Source organism: Lepidochelys kempii, chromosome 28, assembly GCF_965140285.1.
Source record: "Lepidochelys kempii isolate rLepKem1 chromosome 28, rLepKem1.hap1, whole genome shotgun sequence".
Taxonomy (NCBI): domain Eukaryota; kingdom Metazoa; phylum Chordata; order Testudines; family Cheloniidae; genus Lepidochelys; species Lepidochelys kempii.
Genome location: NC_136407.1, coordinates 3,134,578 through 3,143,756, shown reverse-complemented (window position 1 = coordinate 3,143,756; position 9,179 = coordinate 3,134,578).

Genomic DNA, 9,179 nt, shown 5'->3' with positions numbered 1-9,179 from the left:
CTGTGGGCATTGTTCTCCTCCCTTTTCCCCATGCTGGCCAGCAATGAGGTTAGCTGAGTGAATGGCAGGTTTGAGCCACTAGCAAAAGTGGCCAAACTGAGGGCTGCTGTGAATCTCTGAGGCGAGCAAATCTGCCAATAAGTGCAGGACCCACCCAGGCAGAAGAGGAACTTTGTCACAGTATTAACTTCTCAAACAGAAGCAAGAAATGATTTGCATAGTAGGATATAAAGCTAGTCTTTGGCCTGTTTTAAGTAAGAATTGAAATTTTCCTTCCTGCACATGCTGCCTTTTTATCTTAAGGTGTTAGCTTATAACTGCAAGGAACTCGTCGCTAAAAATCTGAGTTTGACATGTTTTGACCAAGCAATTCTTTACTCTTTCAGACAGGGCTGATGCTCTAGAATAGTGTTACTTAATAAATGTTGTCTTATTGTTTATCCATTTTTCCAATATCAGTCCTCAACTTACACAGTCACCTAGTGGTTATGTATTTCCATATCCTTCAGGACATCCATACCCTGAATTTCTTCTTCTCTTTCCTGTAGAATGAACACATGAAATCCAGAGACGACGTTCTACCCCGTTGCTCCAGCATTAGTATCTAGAACATCATCTGCAATCATTTCTCCATCATTTTTGCTGCTGCCGCTAATGTACTTTACAAAATCTTAACTATTCCAAGGAGATAATACAAGAGCACAGAATGGGTCTATTATAAAATACAGTGTCTAATTCTTTTATACCTCAGGCATACAAACAAGACACTTCAGAAAAGTTACATGGTCATTTTTTCCACGGTGCATGGGAAAAAATGGTGCTTATTTTCTTAAGCGACTCAAGTTGGCATCTTTTGGGAAAGCAGAAACTGATTTGCTGGTCTTTGCCATCCACGTCCATAAAAGAAAAGAGGGTAGTAGCAGGAGCAGGATATTTTCTTGTACCATACCCCAAACCACGAACAGAACGCTAACAAACACCAGAACAATTGTATAGACCCTTTTTACAGGCTACTTTTCAAGGAAATCCACCTTCATTTATTGCAAAGCAGTCCTTCTCTATGGGTCCTTTCGGCTTCTCTGCTGCCATCACACTTACTCTTTTACAGTGCAGCAGTTAGTCTGTACAATTCCCAAACTGGGTTTTCAGATTAAACATTAATTTTGCATTTCCAAAAGATGGACCACAAAGTGTTGACAGACTTGTGCGCTGGTACTATTTTTTTCATAGCTACTAAGATCAGAAGGGACCATTATGATCGTCCAGTCTGAACTCCTGCACAACGCAGGCCACCAAATCTCACCCACCCACTCCTGCGATAAACCTTTCACCTACGTCTGAGCTATTGAAGTCCTCAAATCGTGGTTTAAAGACTTCAAGGAGCAGAGAATCCTCCAGCAAGTGACCCGTGCCCCATGCTACAGAGGAAGGCAAAAAACCCCCAGGGCCTCTTCCAATCTGCCCTGGAGGAAAATTCCTTCCCGACCCCAAATATGGTGATCAGCTGAACCCTGAGCATGTGGGCAAGATTCACCAGCCAGATACCCAGGAAAGAATTCTCTGTAGTAACTCAGATCCCACCCCATCTAACATCCCATCACAGGCCATTGGGCCTATTTAACATGAATATTTAATTGCCAAAACCATGTTATCCCATCATACCATCTCCTCCATAAACGTATCGAGTCTAATCTTGAAGCCAGATAGGTCTTTTGCCCCCACTGCTCCCCTTGGAAGGCTGTTCCAGAACTTCACTCCTCTGATGGTTAGAAACCTTCATCTAATTTCAAGTCTAAACTTCCCAGTGACCAGTTTATATCCATTTGTTCTTGTGTCCACATTGGTGCACAGGAAATCCGTAGGGCCACTTAGATGTATATGTGATGAACACAATGTACTTACAAAGCACAACCTGGCATTCCTTGTTCATGTCTATCAAAGTGTAAATCAGCCTAATGCCCAATTCCTTAAAAGCTGCTGCGGAAAACACACACGTGATGTGATTATTGAGAATAACTAACTTTAATACATGCCCTGTGAAACATCTGCTGTGACAATACCCTGGAAGTCACCTTGCTGATGCTTTTTTCCCCTCCTAATTTACAGTGGATGCAGCCCTGTAAGTTAGCAGCTTGAAGGGAGATCCCAGCTATCACAAGAGCCTGCAGAAGTTGGCCCAGTAAAAGGTCTTACCTCACCCAATTTGTCTGTCTAAGAGGCTGTTGACAATCAACAGCTTAGTATGGACAAAACGATACACTGCTGCTTACTGTAAGTAATGGCAAAAGGAATTGACCTCCAAATAATAAATTAAAACTTATATTCTAGGATGCTTAAATACCCAGTAACACTCCTCCCTACCCACTGGCAGATTCGCCTTATTTTGGGAAGTCTCACTTCACATTTCAAGGATGGAAATCATCCCTGCCCCCCCCAGTTCTGGTCTCATGCCTTCCAGCTTGACCCAGCTTGTCAGTGCCTTGTGCCTAATTATAACACATCAGTCTGACTCAAAAGAATAATTTTAAATCTACATCCCATCATGTTCCCTTCATTTTAAGACATTCATAGCCAAATTCTCACTACCAGCTACTTACAAGACCTTGAAGTTAATTTAACCTTGAATGGCACGACCCCTTTACCTACAAAGGAGGTTCTATAATAATTTGCAAATTTATGAAAGACTGAAGAGTACCGTTTAGAAGATGTGCCACCCTCTGCAGAAAGCATCATTTTAGTACCACAACGATTTGGTAAACGTTTTCTAATCGGTCCGCTTCAGCAGCTTTCCGAATCCTAGAAATGTTGGGCTGCTGAAGGGAGAGTTTATCAAGTCCAGCCCCCTGTGCTGAGACAGAACCAACCAGATCTAGACCATCCCTACCCTGACAGACGCTTGTTCTTAAAAACCTCCAGTGATGGGGATTTCCAGCCTCTGGGAAGCCTTGTCCAGAGCTTAACTATCCCTATAATCAAAGCGTTTTTCCCTAATATCTCCCTTGCTGCAGATTAAGCCTATTATTTCTTGTCCTAACCTTCAGTGGTCATGGAGAACGATTGATCACTGTCCTCTTTATAACAGCCCTTAACAAATCTGAAGACATAACAGGTTCCCCTGCCCCTCTGTCATCTTCTCCCCAGCCTAAACATGCCCAGCTTTTTAACCACTCCTCATGGGTCAGGTTTTCTAAACAATTTAGAAAAGTTACCTGGTTACTTTTTCCACAATGCATGGAAAAAATGGTGCTTATTGGGTGATGAAATGGTGATAGGTTTTATAAGTCTCCCCACTGTATTTTCCACAGTATGCATCCGATGAAGTGAGCTCTAGCTCACGAAAGCTCATGCTCAAATAAATTGGTTAGTCTCTAAGGTGCCACAAGTCCTCCTTTCCCTTTTGTGGCTCTCCTCTGGACTCTCTCCAGTTTGTCCAAGGCCTTTCCGAAAGTGTGGCGACCCAGCACTCCAGCTGAGGCCTCACCAGTGCCAAACCGAGTGGGGCAGGTGCCTCCTGTGTCTTATATATGACACTCCTGTTAATGCAGCCCAGAACGTTCACCTTTTTCGCAGCTGCATCGCACTGTCCATTCATAGTCATGTGATCCAGCACACCACCCAGATCCTTTCCACCAGCACTGCCGCTAGCCAGTTATGCCCCATTTTGTAGCTGTGAATTTGATTTTTCCTTCCTAAGTAGAGTACTTTGCACTTCTCCATCTAGTTGTCAAATGAACTTAAGCAAATTAATATTATTGACAGTACTCTCTTCCAAAGAAAGTATCGGACATTGTCAAGACAACAGTATCTTATTTTGGAACTAGTAATTGTAACTGACGTTTGAAAGGCCTCATTTCAAACATCTACTATACACCAGGGGTGGGCAACTTGCAGCCCATCAGGGTAATCGGATTGTGGGGTGCGAGACATTTTGCTGACGTTGACCATCCGCAGGCACGGCCCCCCGCAGCTCCCAGTGGCCGCGGTTCGCCGTTCCCGGCCAACGGGAGCTGCAGGAAGCGGTGGCCATCGCTTATGAGTCCTGCTATATAACTTGTTACATTCCAGCCCTAGAAAGGCCAGTATGGTGGTGGCTTATTGACAATAAGCAGCAACTGCTTGTTTCCGGTAAGGCCTGCCAAACCATTAAACCAACCAGTGGAACAGAGGGGTCTGGTGCAAGTCATGGAGAACAGGAGGCTGGGTGGTGAAAGGATGTTCGTACAAATATTCTCCAAGTGCCCAGAAGACATGCCAAAGTAAAACCCAACTGCAGAATGGTTTCTCCTTTTTGTTTCTCTGGAACTCATCATTTTTGCTTGGGGTGTTGTATCGGTGGAGTCTTCTGAAGTGAAGCTGCAGTGATGGCTGCCGGCAGAAACACTGGACTCAGGAGAAGAGGGCTGAGTGACCAGGACCTAGTGGGCATGGAGAGTAAGGAATGATACAGTCTGGGCCAGGCCAAGGGGATTAACTTCAGTTTGGGAACAGAACCCTGCTCTATACCTTCTTGAAGCTGTCATTGAAACTTAAATTCTCGCGTCCTATGGAATCTAACTTAACCCTATGTTTCTGTAACCCTTCTGCCCATCAGAGTTGGCAGCAACAAGGGCCGGGTTCAATATCTAGGGGATTCATTCCAATAACACAATGCAAACCGGCTCGAGCCCCCACCCAGTGACCTGGGACAAATAGATACCACCCCCGCTGGGCACCTCCAAGATGCAATACATCCCCTCTCGCAAACACGTAGTCTGAGTGTAGCAAAAGCCTTTTAATAACAGAGAGAAACAATGTGGCATTATGTTGGGGAAACACCACCAACAGGATTCGTAACACAACCCATGAGCAAAGAACCCACCCCAAGCAAATTGGGGCATGCCCTTTCCCTTTGGTTCTCGAGTCCAGCAACCCAAAATCACCCAAAGTCCCAAAAGTCCAATGACCCAAAAGTCTCTGTCCGTGGTCAGGGCAGCCCCAGAGTTCGAAAGTTTATCTGCAGAGCTTTACCTCCCAACCTGGGTGGAGATGTGGAGGGGAGAGAGGTAAGGGGCACCTTACATGATCTGAAGCTGACCGCCCCACAGCTCCATAGGCCTTCGCTCCGCTCCAGCAGCCGCCCCATGAACTGCTTCGCTTGGCTCCGTGGCCCACAAGCAGCTCCTGCCGTCCCACAAACTGCTCCACCAGCCTGTCCGCAAGGTACTCCAGCCACCCCACAAACTGCTCCACAATAGATCTTCAGGCTCCCCCGCTACTTAACACAACACTCAGTGATTTCAGCTCTTAGTCAGTTCAGCTCTTTGGTGAATTCAGCTTCTAGTAGGGGAGCCTCAGTGCTGGTGCACCATTAGCCCAAAGTGAGCTCAGCAGCTTGTAACTAGACTCCTAATAGAATCAAAATTAGCTCTGATATTCTACAGTGGAAACAGAAGGAAGTGCAATTAGCATGTAAAGCCCTTACCCAGGGGGCCATGCCACCAAGTATTACTACTTGTCCCCAACCTCCCTCAATCCACAAAGCTTTGGAACCCATGATCCTTGCCTAGCGAGTGCTACTTAGTTGATGGTGAGTCTCTCCCTCTTAACAAAAGGCCAAGTACAGTTCCAAGCACAATTCCCATAATCAGGGTAATAACAATTTATTCTTCCTGCCCCAATAACAGAGACACTGGGGATCCCACAGCAGCCAAAGTGACCATTTGGGCAGCTATGGCCTCATTCTAGGCAGGGTGGGTGTGCCTATGCAAATGAGATTGGCCCCTGAAGTTCTTTTCCACAACTTGCCACACCTCACCACCAGATGTCAGGGTGGAGCTCATCCTGACACTGCTTACATTTTTAATAGACTTGTCTTTCTGCTCCTGTCCCCTTCACTGCACGTATCACCCCCAGCTCACCCCATGCTTACCAGCCTTGTCAACTTCAAGGAAAACGAAGTGCTAAAAAAGGACACCGTCCAAATAACGGGACAGATAATCAGTCCAAGCCAAAGGATTCGAGCTTCAGCTTCAGCTGAGGCAGCTAGATACCTAGTAACCATGGGTAAGGACTGAGACTTTCCTCTCTCTATGCATTGTCACGTTCCTGTTTCTGCTGTTTTATATAATATCAGCTGTTGCTACGTGAGATAAATTATTTCCCATTGCCTGGCGGTTTGCATCCCGAGGCTGCCATTCAGCTAACTGAGATCACTGCAGCATGGGAGAACAATTGACAGCTTCTGAAGACAGTATTAATGGTTTCACACAGACAAAAACTGATCATGCCCTGAACGCTTAGGACCATGGTTATGCAGGGTAACTGGTGGAACTGCCAAGCATTTTAGACCTTTATATTTTGCATGAAACAGCTATTAAAGTCCAAGGTTTATCTTCAGCACGATGAAAGGGTAGAACTCAGTAGATTTTATTTAAATGCTGCAAAATCACGACGGACCCGAGGATGAGAACGTCCAGCACGCGGCACTGGTTCCCAGGCGGGAGCAATGGGGACTGGAACTGCCTCCTATGTTCAAAAACCCAACGTGTCCTTTTGGCTCTGACTTTCCATGACCCTGTGGAAGCTCACCTTGCATTTGGGACGGCGAGGAGTACCGATCAGTCCACTCCAGTGCGCACCAACCGCTCGATCCGAGACACTCTCCCAGGCAATGGCCATCTCTGGGGGGCAGTGGGGCTCCCCTCACGCCGCTCCCAGAACTGGCCCGGGGGTGGGGGCAGGGATCTCTGGGCGCCGCTCCTGCCTGCAGGCACCGTCCCCGCAGCTCCCATTGGCCACAGTTCCCCATTCCTAGCCAATGGGAGCTGCAGGGGCGGTGCCTGCAGAGAGGGGCAGCGTGCAGAGCCACATGGCCCCAGCCCACAGGGGTGCACTGGTCCCGTCCGGGAGCGGCATGGGGTCAGGGCAGGCAGGGAGGCCGCCCGAGCCTCCTTGCACCGTCATCCAGGAGTCACCTGAGGGAAGTGCTGCCCGGCCTCCCCGAGCCAGCACCCCATAACGCCTCCTGCACCCCGAACCCCCCTGCCCCAGCCCTGACCCCCCCTCCTCCCCGAGTCAGCACCCCATACCCCCTCCTGTGCCCTGAAACCCCCTGCCCCAGTCCCGACCCCCCTCCTCCCCGAGTCAGCACCCCATACCGCCTCCTGCACCCCTAACCCCCCTGCCCCAGCCCCGACCCCCCCTCCTCCCCGAGTCAGCACCCCATACCGCCTCCTGCACCCCTAACCCCCCTGCCCCAGCCCCAACCCCCCTCCTCCCCGAGTCAGCACCCCATACCGCCTCCTGCACCCCTAACCCCCCTGCCCCAGCCCCAACCCCCCTCCTCCCCGAGCCAGCACCCCATAACGCCTCCTGCACCCCGAACCCCCCTGCCCCAGCCCCGACCCCCCCTCCTCCCCGAGCCAGCACCCCATAACGCCTCCTGCACCCCGAACTCCCCTGCCCCAGCCCTGACCCCCCCTCCTCCCTGAGTCAGCACCCCATACCCCCTCCTGTGCCCTGAAACCCCCTGCCCCAGTCCCGACCCCCCTCCTCCCCGAGTCAGCACCCCATACCGCCTCCTGCACCCCTAACCCCCCTGCCCCAGCCCCGACCCCCCCTCCTCCCCGAGTCAGCACCCCATACCGCCTCCTGCACCCCTAACCCCCCTGCCCCAGCCCCAACCCCCCTCCTCCCCGAGTCAGCACCCCATACCGCCTCCTGCACCCCTAACCCCCCTGCCCCAGCCCCAACCCCCCTCCTCCCCGAGCCAGCACCCCATAACGCCTCCTGCACCCCGAACCCCCCTGCCCCAGCCCCGACCCCCCCTCCTCCCCGAGTCAGCACCCCATACCCCCTCCTGTGCCCTGAAACCCCCTGCCCCAGCCCCGACCGCCCCCTCTCCAAGCCAGCACCCCATACCCCCTCCTGCGCCCCGAACCCCCCTGCCCCAGCCCCGACCCCCCCTCCCGGAGCCAGCACCCCATACCCCCTCCTGCGCCCCGAACCCCCCTGCCCCAGTCCTGACCCCCGCCTCCAGGAGCCAGCACCCCATGCCCCTTCCTGCGCTCCAAACCCCCCTGCCCCAGCCCCGACCCCCTCCTCCTCCTCCCCAAGCCAGCACCCCATGCCTCCTCCTGCGCCCCGAATCCCCCCGGCCCTGAACCCCTCCTCCTCCTCCCCGACCCAGCACCCCATGCCCCCTCCTGTGCCCCGAACCCCCCTGCCCCGTCCCTGACCCCCGCCTCCTGGAGCCAGCACCCCATACCTCCTCCTGCGCCCCGAACCCCCCTGCCCAAGCCCTGACCCCCGCCTCCCAGAGCCAGCACCCCATACACCCTCCTGCGCCCTGAACCCCCCTGCCCCCCCGACCTCCCTCCCGGAGCCAGCACCCCATGCCCCCTCCTGTGCCCCGAACCCCCCTGCCCCGTCCCTGACCCCCACCTCCCGGAGCCAGCACCCCATACCCGCTCCTTCGCCCTGATCACCCCTCCCTGAGCCAGCACCCCATACCCCCTCCTGCGCCCCGAACTCCTATGCCCTGGCCCCGACCCCCCCTTCTCCCCAAGCCAGCACCCCATACCCCCTCCTGCGCCCCGAGCCCCCCTGCCCTGGCCCTGACCCCCTCCTCATCCTCCCCGAGCCAGCACCCCATGCCCCCTCCTGCGCCCCGAACCCCCCTGCCCCAACCCCGACCCTCCCCTTCCCCGAGCCAGCACGCCATACCCCCTCCTGTGCCCCGAACCCCCTGCCCCAGCCCCGACTCCCCCTCCCAGAGCCAGCACATACCCCCTCCTTCGCCCCGAGCCCCCCGGCCTGTGAGCAGGGCCTTTTCAGCGAAAATAAATGCCCGATGTGTAGTGGCAGGAACTGAAATGAACTTTTCTCCCCATCTCTCACCATTTCCTTTTTGTTCCTCCCCCCCAGAAAAATCCCCTACCCCCCAAAAGTCAAACTCCCCTTCACGCCCAGCTGTCTGTAGCCCGATAAAGGTAGAATATCCAGTGCTGGACTTAGCTAGTGACGTGAACAGTGCTGCAGAACTCAGGTGCTGGCTGTCAGTTTTAAAGGAGAGAGATGCCTAAATGAGGAGAGGGAAATAACTGATGAGGAAGGTCTGGGTTTAAAGGATCAAGAAGCCCTGAAAATCGGGACTGAAGCTCCATTCTGTATCCATGGGAAGGTCAGGGTGGCCAAAGAGA